Raw genomic sequence first — 13,333 nt, forward strand, 5'->3', positions numbered from 1 at the left:
CTTTTCTGCAGTCACCACTCTAAACTGGGCACAGAAAACAGTACTCAATTCGGTAAACCGTTTTTCAACTGATATTAATCGTCTTCTCTTGTCTGGCCGTCATTATTTGCCCCCCCTACACACACACACACACACACACACGCATCTGCGCATATTACGGGACGCACGCTTATCGACACACTCATTCTAAATTTAAAAAAATCAAAAATTTAAACTTTCCTTCTTTTAGTTTTTAAATTCTTGAATTAAAATTCAACAGGCAACATAGGAGTAACCTTCCTGACAGACGGACTGAAAAAAGTTATCCTGTTATACTACTTTTCTAAAAAATTCCACAAACTTTCGGATATTGGTTGAAAACCATCCAGTTCCACGCCAACGGGATCAAACATTTTGATGAAAATTTGGGACTATGAGTTACCACAAACTCAACTCTGATGAAACTCAAGGAGACTTACGTTTCTTTTGAACTTCTGCTGGGCGTTTTGCCTTTTGCACTTTCACACGGGTTTTCTTCCGGACTGGTTGTCTGTTCGATGGTTCACAAGGGATTTGCCTACAATTATGTCAGCGATAGGAGCTGCGTTATGATAAACCTATTACAAAAAATAGTTGCTGGAGCTGGCGTGTCCCCGAGCCGTTACAGAAACTCAGGGCTGAAGTGGCCGCTTTGATGTGTCAGTGTGTTTGTGCGTGTGCGTGTGCGCGTGCGTGTGTCCGTTCGTCACTTCAGCACCATCGGGTGACTAGTGACTGATTGGATGCCTGTCTATCCTTCAATTCAACAGGATCCAATGGGACGTAAGGATGACGAAACTCGGGGACTGTGTCTACCTGATGAGCCCCGAGAAGGGCGAAACCGGTCGTGGGCTGTCGAAGGGTTTCCAGCAGCCTTGTGAGTAGTTTGCTTTATGAAGACATCAGAGAACTATTTGTGGGATGACTGGACATGTGACCCAGTTTTTTGCCTACCCGTTACAAGGCGGACCTGTTTGATCGTGTCCTTCCCTACGTGTTTTCTGATTTACTTTGCACTTACAATAGTAGCTTACTCCACGCTGACGCTTGAGGGTCATGTATACAAAGCAGCTGCAAGAACGACCGTACTTCATAATTGTACTTGCTAATCGGTGACAAGTTCAAATCCTTGGGGCAACAGATTAAGCCAACTGGTTTAATATAGTCGGGGCATGAATAACGTACACCTGAATCTCGTCTATAGAAAAAAGCCTGTTCCTAACGCTTGCTGGCGAAAGGTTTGAGGGGACAGTTCATGACTTGACAAAATGACAAGCGACTACTGTCAAATCGAGTGTTGCGGGATCTTCGCTGGCTGGAGTCCGCGTGATTCTTCAGGAAGTGATGGAACCAATTCTTTCAAATGCATGCCGTGCCCTCTTAGCCGGATCACCTAGATAAGAGTTTCCCGTCCTCATACATCAAGCTTACATGAGCTTCACAAAAGACCTCATGAAGGTATCTTGATTTGACACGATACTCATTTGTGCTGTTCCAATGTGTGGACAGTTTACTCTTGTTAGCTTCTCTCAAGCACATGAAATCTCTGCTCGTGAAGTCTCTATCCTTCCCTTTATTTCAGCTCTTTACTAAACTTTTTTCGCTCACGATTTTATGGTATTTAGGCACGAGTATGCACTACTGATGTCGATGATGAGAATCACTCTGCGAGGAAATTGTACGAGCACACATTATCTTCGCCAACTCAATTTTGGCTCAATTCCTGACTACCTGTTGCCAAAGATCACCTACAATAGAATCGAATTCGACATTTGCAACAGCGTAAATTTGATTGTCTGGCCTAAAAACACCAAAAACATCTTTTTAAAACGTAGAAACACTACAGAACCACACATTGGTGTCGTCTCTTTTCCGACAGTTTTGATGGCTTTTTTCCTGATACGTGTACGTCAAAATTTCCTGTTCTTTATGGCAGCCAAAGGGGTTTTGCTGAGAAGATAGTGGACCAGTTTGAAATCTTCAGAGGGCTGAACAGAAGCGATATGAGGGGCATGGAATACCGTGTTGTATATTTAGCCTTCTCAACTTCATGGGAATGCCTGAATGCACACATTACTGATACAGACTCGTCTGCTTCGTGAAATGTGACCGATCATTGAAACTGCCATTCGAAATGAAGGTTATCCACCGATCGAAAAACGTGTATACTGTTGATAGTGGTGGGGAATTTTGAATGGAGGTTTTATTCCCGTAGGAGAAGCTACGCTATGTTGAAAATCCAGGGAGCACTTTACAGATATTTTATCCTTATTGGTACTCATCGGCGGTACACCTCTAACAAAACTCTAGGAAGCGTCGAACTTGCAGCCCCCAGGCTGATAGTCTGAACACTTGATCGTTTGGCCACGAGCGGCTGTTCACCAGCGTGACTGACTGCCACTTGGGCAGGCTATAACATCACTCATCCTTCAATCACAGAAACCATATCACGTGATCACGCATCGATTGACTGGCTTCATAGATGGTCGCATGGCAATGAAACACCGGTTTTCTCATGGGGTCTTGCTGCCAGTGATGACGATGATGGTCTAAATACGGAAGAAGTGATGCGCATGCTTATCTCGTGTAACAGTAAGAGTTTGCAAAAAAAAGCCCCAGAAAAATGACAGGAACTCTGAATGTTTAGTTAAGCAATTTGCGAAAGTCTGTCGGTGAATTTCGGTTAGTTGGGGCAGTGGCCGGTGGCATATCAACTATTGTGTGTATAGCACATGTAAAAAAAACCTTTCATCTGTCAAACTCATTGAGCTCTGAGGCTGACAGGTCCGTTGCAGGCACTTAAGTGGAAACCTGCGCTCTCCGATTTCCCACCAGTCGCGATTAAGCGGTCCAATGATATGAAGGGATGAACTCATTCCTGTTCTGTGAGAGTTCAGCAGCAACGAATATAGTTCAACATGCTGGGACGCGCACCCGGGAGGTTCGACACAAGATGTGCGCGTTGACATTATGGCATTTGTGCATTTGTGTGCATAAGAAAGATGTGCGCGTTGACATTATGGCATTTGTGCATGCTATACCAGCCTGAATTGTTGTATGTGAACTGACGAACATATTTGAGGCTAGAAGAGATGTGTGTTAGGCTGGACAGTAGCGGTCAACAGTCCATTAACCGTTCTAGACGCGGTTGGCAGCGAAATATAAATACCATTACCAGCAAACATAGCTACGCTGGTCATTACCGTCATCCTGGATGGGGACCCCGAGACGGGCCATATCAATCGTTAGAGACATTGTCAGACATGGCCCAGTCGTGCCCTCAATGGCGCTCATGCATCCAAGATATTGCCTTCAATACATAGCTCTCTTCCCAATCCCCTCACTTAACAGTCCATTTGCAGTGCTGTATTTATGCACTAATTTATGAGCTCCCCCTCCAATGCGCAGCTACCTACACCACCTCCCCGAATCATCGGTGAATGAAACTGTGGCAACTACAACCACTGTACGACAAGTACGCGGTTATTTCAGATGACAATGGTGATGATGCTGAGGCACGGCAGTCTATTAATTTATCTATCAGGACTTCCCACAAGGTAGAGCCACAGACGCCACCAAACCATAATTTCTGATTATTTGTAAACAGCTGTGAAATTTCTGGAAAATGATTCCACAACATTGCCTCTTGACTAAATTATCGTCCCCGGTTCTGTCGATGGTAATGATGAACTCGGCAGAAACTCTTTATGATGTTTCGTTAAAAACGCAGTCCTTACTTGTCAACTGTTTCTTCATTGGTCGGCTCAGCATCGCCGGATCGGGAAGAATTTTGGTCTACTTTCTCCGACCATTCCACCTCACCACGCTTTGAGATTGCTCCTTGAGCCCACGAGTCAATTTTGCAGGCTTGGGCAACTAAACAAATTGCACATCTGTCATTTTTTCGTTCAAGTTCACTCACCTTGATCTTGCTGCCAGGACGCACTTTGGAAAATATCCAACTGTTCAACTGAAGCATTTGTGAAAAACTCCAGCTACACTCAGAGAGTCAGTAAACGGTTACATGAAAACTAACAACCTCTAACAGTTGTAAAAGTGCTTGTTCGGCTTGGTAAACAGTGTAAGGAATGACTTGATTTCGGATATAAACTTTGAAAATCTCATCTAAAGTACAATCCAATAATTCCGAGCAAATCTGGCTGGCCAAATTTTCCGATTCCTCAGCGTCGAGGAAATTGATCCTACGATGAGGTTGCTTCTAACCTCAGAACAGTTAAAATTACCAATTGGCTTGCGTGATTTTCTCGGGGAATATGGTTAGCGGTAGAGGTTTTGCTTTTTCCGTTCGCGTTCGACTTTTTGACATTTTCCGTTCAGTATATGACACAGAGATGTGGAATCATGATGCATGCCATGGTTTCCTAAAACGTAAAAATGAATACATGATAACGCAACTCCAAGTTGTCGGAGTTCGAGCAAATATTTGGGATAAACGGGGTTGCGAAACGATGGAAGGGTGTTGGTTGAAAAAAAACGACTAATTTTCCCAGTGTATTGTTACTTATTCATTTGAAAGTACTTGAGATGAGATTAGTGAACCCACCATACTGAGAAGCAGAAAAAGTGGCTATTCGCTTGACAGTGCGGGGTACTGGCTGAAGACAAATGAATCAGTTGCCTGAGAACATCATAAACGAGAGATTCAGCTGGGTTCCAGGTGATCCTCTCGAAAGAACCAAACTAGTTTGCAAATGAGTGTATATTAGTCAATTTCGTGCAGTTTGGTTTCAAGTAGAATATAAGGTTGATGGAAACGTTGATGATGGAAAGGTTGATGATGCGCCTACCTGATGAGCCCAAAGTGGAAGGGCGAAACCGGTCGTGGGCTGTCGATGGATTCTCAGCAACCTTGTGAGTAGTACATTACAAAGATGTACAAATGAGTCATGCCTAGAATCTTCCCGAGGTGTTGTCCGATCAAGCAGAATCTTACTTCAGTCAAAAGTGGCCAAGATCTTACAGTCAGAAACTCAAGTCCACACGTACATGTTGACCCAAAATCAATCGAAGGAAAATTCAGCTATATCAGACTGACCCGTAGCTGGGTATGTCGGTACCCAAAAGTCCGCAGGTGCGTGAAATTTTGGAAATCTCCCGTTCATTGAATTAAAGGTTGAAATTTTCTAACAATAGACAATATTTTTATCGTCCAACGGTTGTATTCCACCCTCCCTATTGGTGGTAAGGAAAAAGTAACAAAAAATAGTCTATAGGACTTGCTGTTACGAGAAGTCGAGTTGATTACCATAGAAATGATGTTTATAAGGAAAAAATTGATGGTTACTCTGAGTGATCGGCAGTTTTTTTTCAAAATCTGGCAAACTAACAAGAAATCTTTAATCAAGCATTGAAATGATTCAAATCCATGCGTCCCTCAGTAGCAGCTGTCCCCTGATGGGCTCTGACAGTGTTTTAGCCATGAGTTTTGGACCAGGAACACATTTTTCCAACTAAGGCCTGATGTACGCTTTCAGTAGCTGTGTAAACATAAATCTGTCAAAAATTCAAATTGCTCCTTCTAGGGCAATCCATTTGGTGATATGTGTTACAAGACCTTGAAAGAGGTAATACTTTCCTCTAATATAACTCCGGAATACTATCGCTGGGTAGAATTGTAAACGTGTTCATTCTCAGATCACCAACAGTTCACACTTTTAAATGAACCTTTGTTTTTTGCACTACTCATAAGGTTGCTGAAAATTCGTCGAAAGCCCACGACCGGTTTCGCCCTTCTTGAGGCTCATAAGGTAGGCGCAGTTGAGTCTCTCGTAAAAACCAAATTGACTTGCAAATGAGTGTATTTTTCGGAAACAGTCTAATTTTGGTTCAAGTAGAACATAAGGGGACTGTGCCTACCTGATGAGCCCCAAGAAGGGCGAAACCGATCGTGGGCTGTCGAAGAGTTTTCAGTAATCTTGTGAGTAGATTCCTCCATGAAAAAGGTTTCCCAAGTCATTCTCAAATGAAGTGCGGATGAAAATAGAATTTTAATTGTTCAAGGCGTTTCCCCACAGCCTGCCTATGTGAGGCACCACTGTTCTCATCTGGTGTTTCTGTTGAACTGGCTTGGTCATGTGCTGCGTATGCCAGTTGGTCAACTTCCTCAAAGGGCTCTTTTCGCACAGCCACGTGAAGGGTGGAAGAGACGGTCAAACAATGACTTGGCAGCGAAGTATGAAAGTCAGTACCAGCAACCTCAGCTGCTTTGGTCATTGCCGTCTTCCTGGATGGGGATCCCAAGACCGGCGATATCAATATCAGACATGGACCAGTCGCGCCCTCAATGGCGCTTATGTGTCTAAGCTACTGCCCAATTTATCCACTTAACGGTCCACTGACAGTGCTGTATTTACGCACGAATTTATCGGCTCCCGCCTGCAACGCGCAGCTACATACCCCACCTACACAAATCATCGATGAAAGGATCTGTGGCAGCTACAACAAGTGTATGGCAAGTACGCGGTTATTACAGCTAACAATGATGATCATGATGATGATTTCAACAAGCAGGTTCACACAGTTTCCGCAGACCTAAGACACATACCTATTGTTCAAAGTGGTAAATCTATCCCCAGGTTGGCTTTTAAATTAAGAAAAGAGGTTTTTTCTCCAAAAACAAAACCCAAAAAGCAAACTTGATGAAGCGTACCAAACTCGAGATTTTGGTATTGTGCTTTTCCCAGTTGGTCTGTATTTTAACAAGTGGAAGTAATGCAGGCTGTGTTATTCAATCAGGGAATATTGGAAATCATACTTAGACAGTCATCACCCAAAAACAAAAATGCCAAACAGATTCAAGGTGTTAGAAGGCTGGGGAGAATCTTCGTGCTGTGTCGGCGTTGGATTTAAGGTCACAGCTGACAAGAACCTCATGATTTTTATAAGGCTCGATTTGGGATAAAAGGTTTCAAGTTGTATATTAGAATACAAATCAGACGACCGCATCTTCGAGTGTTGAATATCTCGGAGAATTTACGCACAATGTCAATACGCTTCTGCATTTGACTGTGCGTGGGAGCAACCTTCTCCGGGTGGAATATTGACCCTTATTTTTAGACCTGTAACGTGCGCTTATTAGTCTGATAATATAGAAGATAGAGAAAGGCTCTGAAACGGTCGGGCAGGAGGTAATATAACCATCTCATAAGTTCTTTACGCACTCCTTGAGGCAAGATTCATACAGACGCGATGTAAAAACGATATCTAGTGGGACACAAAGTTAACCGGGCTGTTTAATAACTGAGTTTGCAGCCTCTGGACGACTACACAATATCCTTCTGAAAAAACTGTTTAGTAGTGGTACGAACAACCTTTAGCCTATTATTCCAAACAGCATTAGAGTTGTCCAAGACAAACATATTCTTACTGCTCCACGTCTACTAAAAAATCTAAGGTGCAGGAGCTCCTGATCAATCTAGCTTGGAAACGGTCGCCAAAGTTTGATCCTAATTTTTCCTTTAAAGGGTTATCAGGCTAGCTGACGCACACCCCTCGCGGCCCATCTAAATTATTTTGTTACGCATCGGTGTCAACACTGATGTTGCTGTTTGTCCGTCTTGCTCCACACAACAAATCTGTTACATTAGCAAAATGTGAATTTTTCCATGACAGCTTTATCATTTAGCGTTTTCTATGACATCATCCACCCATGATGGTGACTATTAACAGATTTTGTAGGTGGTCATTGTTTGCAGTTTATTTCGCTTATCAACCGGCCTTCCGAAAATTATTCAGTATCAACTATCATTTTCTAGTAGCAGTCAGCAAAGCCAAAGGTGCTTCCTGGATACTTGTACGTGCCATTTTGGATATGATTTGTTGTCAAACGTTCAGGCTTAATCCCGGTTCCACTTTAAGCACTATCCTGCACACGACTCAAATTCATGATGAATACGCTTTGATTACTCTGAAGTCCTTTTTCGTTTTTTCTGACCCTGATGGGTTATTCTACGTCTGAAGATTTGTCTTCAGGAGATTACAAGTTGTCTTATCGTTGATATTTATCGTGCCCTAATTTTTCAGCCTGGATCAACCCCTGGAACATTACGAAGCAATAAATTCACTCTACGATATCTTCGATGGTTGTCTTTGTTGTCTTGGCCCTGTTGCCTGCTGTTGCGTGATATCTTGCCTTAATCTTGGCTTCATGTAGCCTGATCCTATGTGCTCTTGAGATAACTGTGATTCATTCATGTCTAGCCACTTTGTTGAATTACCTGCTGTTTTCAAAGGCAAATTGTCGTTTCGAGTTTGTTCCAACTTCCATCTCCTTGGACCTGTCCGTTCAAACTGGGTTCGTAACATGTTTGAATTCCCAGCGTACAACTCGCTTGTGTTTTTCTGTTGCACATGTTTTCTAATGCTCCTGGCTAACTTAAACTTTCACGAGTTCCAGGTGTAGTATCTGAGCATGTTTACAACTTTGCTGGCATTGCATAGCTCCGACAGTATGTCTGCACAACGCTTAATTTTGTGTACACTGTCCGCAATCCAGAGTATGAGACAGAGGAACAAAGCGCAAAGGAAACTGATACAAAGTCGTAAGTGCTTTCTTCCACTTCCAGTTACAGGTGTGTTTAGGGCTTTCTGCAAGCTGTCCTCAAAAATGTCAAGCTATAGGATAATTTGAAGCAAAGGCAGTCTCTTCTGTGCTTTATAAACAATCACCATTTGTCAGATTCCTTGCAGTCGGGCAATAGGATATTTCAGCAGGCATTATTCTTGCGTGACCATTGCCGGTGGTGTGTTCAACAAATTAGCTTGTACTCGTGAGGCAGGCCTTCTAGACTTATCGCTTTTAGCTTGAAAATGTGACAATTGTATAATACAATCCTACTAACACCAAACAACGCATTATTTGTGCGCTGTTCCTGCCCTAATGACCGGATCAAAGGCGGTGTGGAATCCATGAAGGTTTCTGGTCTTGCATTGATCGCCACTGCTAGTACAACTCGGCTGCCACAAATTCTGATAAAATGAGGCTGTACATTTTCTATTGCCGCTTCTTCGCCTAGTGTGCGATAAAAACTCAAGAGAGGATGAAATCCATGGTTACATGGACTTTTTTGACCAACAGTTTAACAAATGTGGGGAAAGACCCATCTTTTGACTTTAAGTGTCGGGCCGAAAGCAACTTCTCGTGTCATTTGCTACTGGGCTACGCTCACATTACTTTAAGGGGAGCTGCGACCATCTGGTATAAGGTTTTCTGTAAATTAATCAGAAGCGTAAACTAACGGCTTTAGGTTAATAACCACATGCAATGGCATACCTCTGTCTTCTGCAAAATTGACCTACTACACAATAGAATCTGTAGTTATTGGAAATACCGCTGATTGGATGCCATTTTTGAAGATACTGGTGTAAATAATAAAGAGTAGCAATAACAGAAATGACTCTTGAGTGTATTTTTGTACCTTTCCGTCATACAGACAGCGCGTTGTTTACTAGCACTCTTCATTTTTTCGGGAACAAAGTGTTAATTCCACACTTAAAGGCTGCCAAAACCCATGTGTTTATATGGTACACATTAATAACTTGTCAGATTTATGCAGTCAGAAAAACGTAATACAGCCGATTCTGCACGACGTAACTCGGTATCGGTCTTATCTTTTTCCAGTGAACGACGATCCAATTAGTGGTTTGGTCCTCAGATTTTAGAGCGGTGGCTGGTGACCTTTCGGTCAGCTAAAGAAGTCGATGACGCTCTGTGCCCTAGTGGCTGTGGTTGGATCACAAATCACTTAATAATTTTCTCTTTTCTTCAGCAAGCATGGTGTATTTGCCGATGAATCCCTTGACGAGGGAGCTTCCATGCCCCATCTTTCGTTACGTTGACTGAATTATTGATCTTGATCTTGCCCTTTGGGTCTGAGAGATTTGAAACTAGAGATCGTTATTTCCCTGAGACTCGGCTGGAAGCCGGTGGCTGTCTGGTTTAATCAAGCCAACTAGTGAAAATATAAAACAACTGCCCGTACAAGACTTTATTTGGTGATCTGATGAGGGGAGGGGTATTTTGGCAACGTGGGGCATTACAAATCTTTCCAGAAGAAGATACATTGCGTAACTTCAACGTTGGTAAGAATTAGTGCGTGTGTTGAATTGTTGCACGCTGCGAGTCATCTGGGAGGGTCGGGTAACGTAGCCACTCGGATTAGATTGTTTTTCCCTCTGAACAACAGAAGTGAGATCAGCTGTTCTTGCACAAGTTCAGAGTTAGATGCTCACGCAAACAACCCCTAAATCCGGAATTCGGGCTGATCCCATTACCACAACATCGCAAAGAGTCTCTTGCTGCGCAATAAATACCCGGTTTTCGACTGTATAGTTATATATAGCCCCTGGATGTCTAGAGAACTCACAGGGCTTGCATACAGGAATCGTGTAAGTCACGGATATTGAACACTAAAAACGTTACATCTAAAACAAACGCTTAAAAACAATCGCATGGCACATAAACCAAGTCACAAAAATGAAAGATCGAAAGGTTGTGGTTATATATGTTAACAACATGTATACTTGGCAGGTTTTAACACTACCACTTTAGTGGAAATTTCAACTGGTATGGAAAATTTGGCATGATTTATGAGGTAGAAGCTTCTTTCGATGGTTATTACTTTTATATCACTTGCTTATAACGCTTTTCATGTATCTAAGGCAGCGGATACAACATCTTTTACTATTGAGAATTGCGCGCACACTGATAATTTGAAATTTAGAGGCTCCTTATTCGCGGTGTAAGATAGCCGATCAATTTTTACGAAATGATCCTTCTTTCCGATTGAGCTTAGGGTGCCTTCAAGCTTCAGCCTGTCGCTGTTCTCCTGCTTTGCTCCTCATGTCGGCATTCATACCAAGCAGAGTTGCAATTAAAATTATTCCACCTCGGTCGCGATGGAATGCAGCCGAGCTAAACAAAGTCACGGATTCACGGATTGATACACAGGATCGAGGCTATTGCTCAAGTTTCCCGGATCATTTTGTTCTTGTCGATCAGTGGCTGTCGTTCACCTGAAAGGCACAAGTGAAAAAGGGTGTAGTACCGCTCTTTATGTTCTCAGCGCGGGGCAGTATGCTCGCCAGCGCGACGATTCGCATAAATAAATGTCTAATAGTGCTTTAAACTGGGTTCTAGAAGGAGCGTGAACAACCGTCGGAGGAAGGTCATTCCACGCAGCTACTACCCGAAATGAGAAAAGTTTTGTCTAATGAATGTGTGTGCTCTGAGCTTGAAAATTTTCTTACTATATCTCAACCGGGTGTTTGCCGGGTTAACGGTAGTAAATCTGTTTGCCAAGCTTTGTTCAAACAGGGCATAAGTAAGAATAAGTTCCCCTCGGAGGCGACGGTACTCCAGAGGAAAGAAAATCCCATAAGGCTCGAGTTTGTGGAGCATCGGGACGTGTGGGACCCTATCAAATGCTTTTGAGAAATCGAAAAATATGGCATCCGATACGGGTCCTTCGTCCTTGGCTTGGGTTAAGGTGTCCATAAACACGAGCATGTTTGGCACACAAGATAGGTGTGGGAGAAATCGGTGTTGAGCTGGAGATATCAGGTTGCTGGAAGTAAGGTGGTCTAGGATAGCTCACTTCAGAATGCGTTCCATCAACTTGCACGGCACGCTAGTGAGGCTTGTAGGCCTTTAGCTGCCAGGCGATAGTCGGTCACCAGTTTTGTAGATTGGCGTGAGAATCGCTTCCTTCCAAGCAGAAGGAAGGCGGCCTTCGTCAAGCGACTGATGAATCACCAGGTGTAGTTGAATCGCCAGTGTGGAGGACGTTTCTTTCAGGATCCTTGGATGGACCTCGTCGGGCCCCAACGCGCAGAATGGGTTGATCTTGTGCAAGAGTTGACGAATGTCCTCCACCGTGAAGACCAAGTCGGTTAGAGGCTGTTCGTAGTTTCTCCTTGACAAGAGTGGATGTGACGAGGACGCTGGGGCTGAGTATAGACACGCATAGTGTTCTCTGTAAGCCTCAGATACCACTGTTGGGTCATTCGTCGGTTCTCCGTTTCTGTCCCTCAAGGAGAACGCAGATGGCTTGTTTCTGCGGCGATGTCTCATGTACTTGAACAAAACGTTTTTGTTTTTTCGAGCGAGGTCCAGGATTGTGGCTTGTTTCCGTATGTTCCATTTGCGGATTTCTGATTTACGGCGGTTCCGCATCTTACCAAATCCAGCTCATCTTCTGTATCCCTTGTAGTCAACTTTTTGAAAAAGAGTTGGGATCTTTTTTCCGGAAGTCGCTGAATCCTTTTTGGCATCCTGCGGTTCATCCGAGTGCGTGCCGGTTTTTTTGGACAAACGTTGCTTCAGCCTCGTGAATATTTTGGACAATGGTCCTATATAATTCTTCCATTGGAGCTGGTCTCAGTGTGGCTCGTTCAAGAAAGATGCGCATTCCTGAGAAGTCTAAACGGCGGAAGTCTCGAAACCACGTTTGAGGTTCGGGATTTCTGGTCCAATAACAAGTGAAATCAAAGGCCAGCACACACTGGTAGCTATGTTCCAGTGGGGCGTTAATTTTTACCTGATCAACGAAGTGTCTTTCGTTTGTGATGACCAAATCCAGCAGGGATAGTTGTTGGCCTGCGCGGTCCAAGCTCTGTGTTGAACGACTTCAATCAGCGCCACTGCAAATAGTCCGCTCGATTCGACGCGCAGGAGCTCAATCCAGGAGGCCTTTGGGGCGTTGAATTCACCTACCAGCAGGAGATGAGTGAAGTGGTAGTTGGAGGAGAGTTGCTCAAGGGTTTGTATGAGGAACTGGTCGTCTTATAATGATACTAATAATTTTTATTTCTCAACTTGTGGGTGGCATACCTCCGGGCATGATCATGCATGTACAGTCAGAATGGGCATGTGACTGGGGGATTTGCTGCTAGTGGGGATTCCGCGAAATGGGGACAAGGTTATGAACAGTGAGGAGTATTCGATGAAATAATGATAACAGGTCTCTTTCGCAACTTGGAGGGAACAATGGGCACGAGGTCCGACTAATTCAAAGACTCAGTCGGTTGACATGAACTAAAACTGGAAAACCACCGCTGGCCACGAGTGACCTTGGGCGGTTGGATAAATGGCCGGAGTCACAACGAGATGAAGTGGAGGTGGAGATGGGATAATTCGAATTGGGAGAACATGGTAAGTTTAGTCTCAAAAATATGGAGCAATCTGAGAACAAGCAGACTCACTGGTTGCACTGTTGTAGGAAAGTTAAGTGCTGGGGTTAGGTTGGATGAGGACACAAAGGTGGTTGGATTCGAACGAGAAGTCAAACAGGTTGGA

This window comes from Opisthorchis viverrini (assembly GCF_000715545.1).
Source record: "Opisthorchis viverrini unplaced genomic scaffold opera_v5_161, whole genome shotgun sequence".
Classification (NCBI taxonomy): domain Eukaryota; kingdom Metazoa; phylum Platyhelminthes; class Trematoda; order Opisthorchiida; family Opisthorchiidae; genus Opisthorchis; species Opisthorchis viverrini.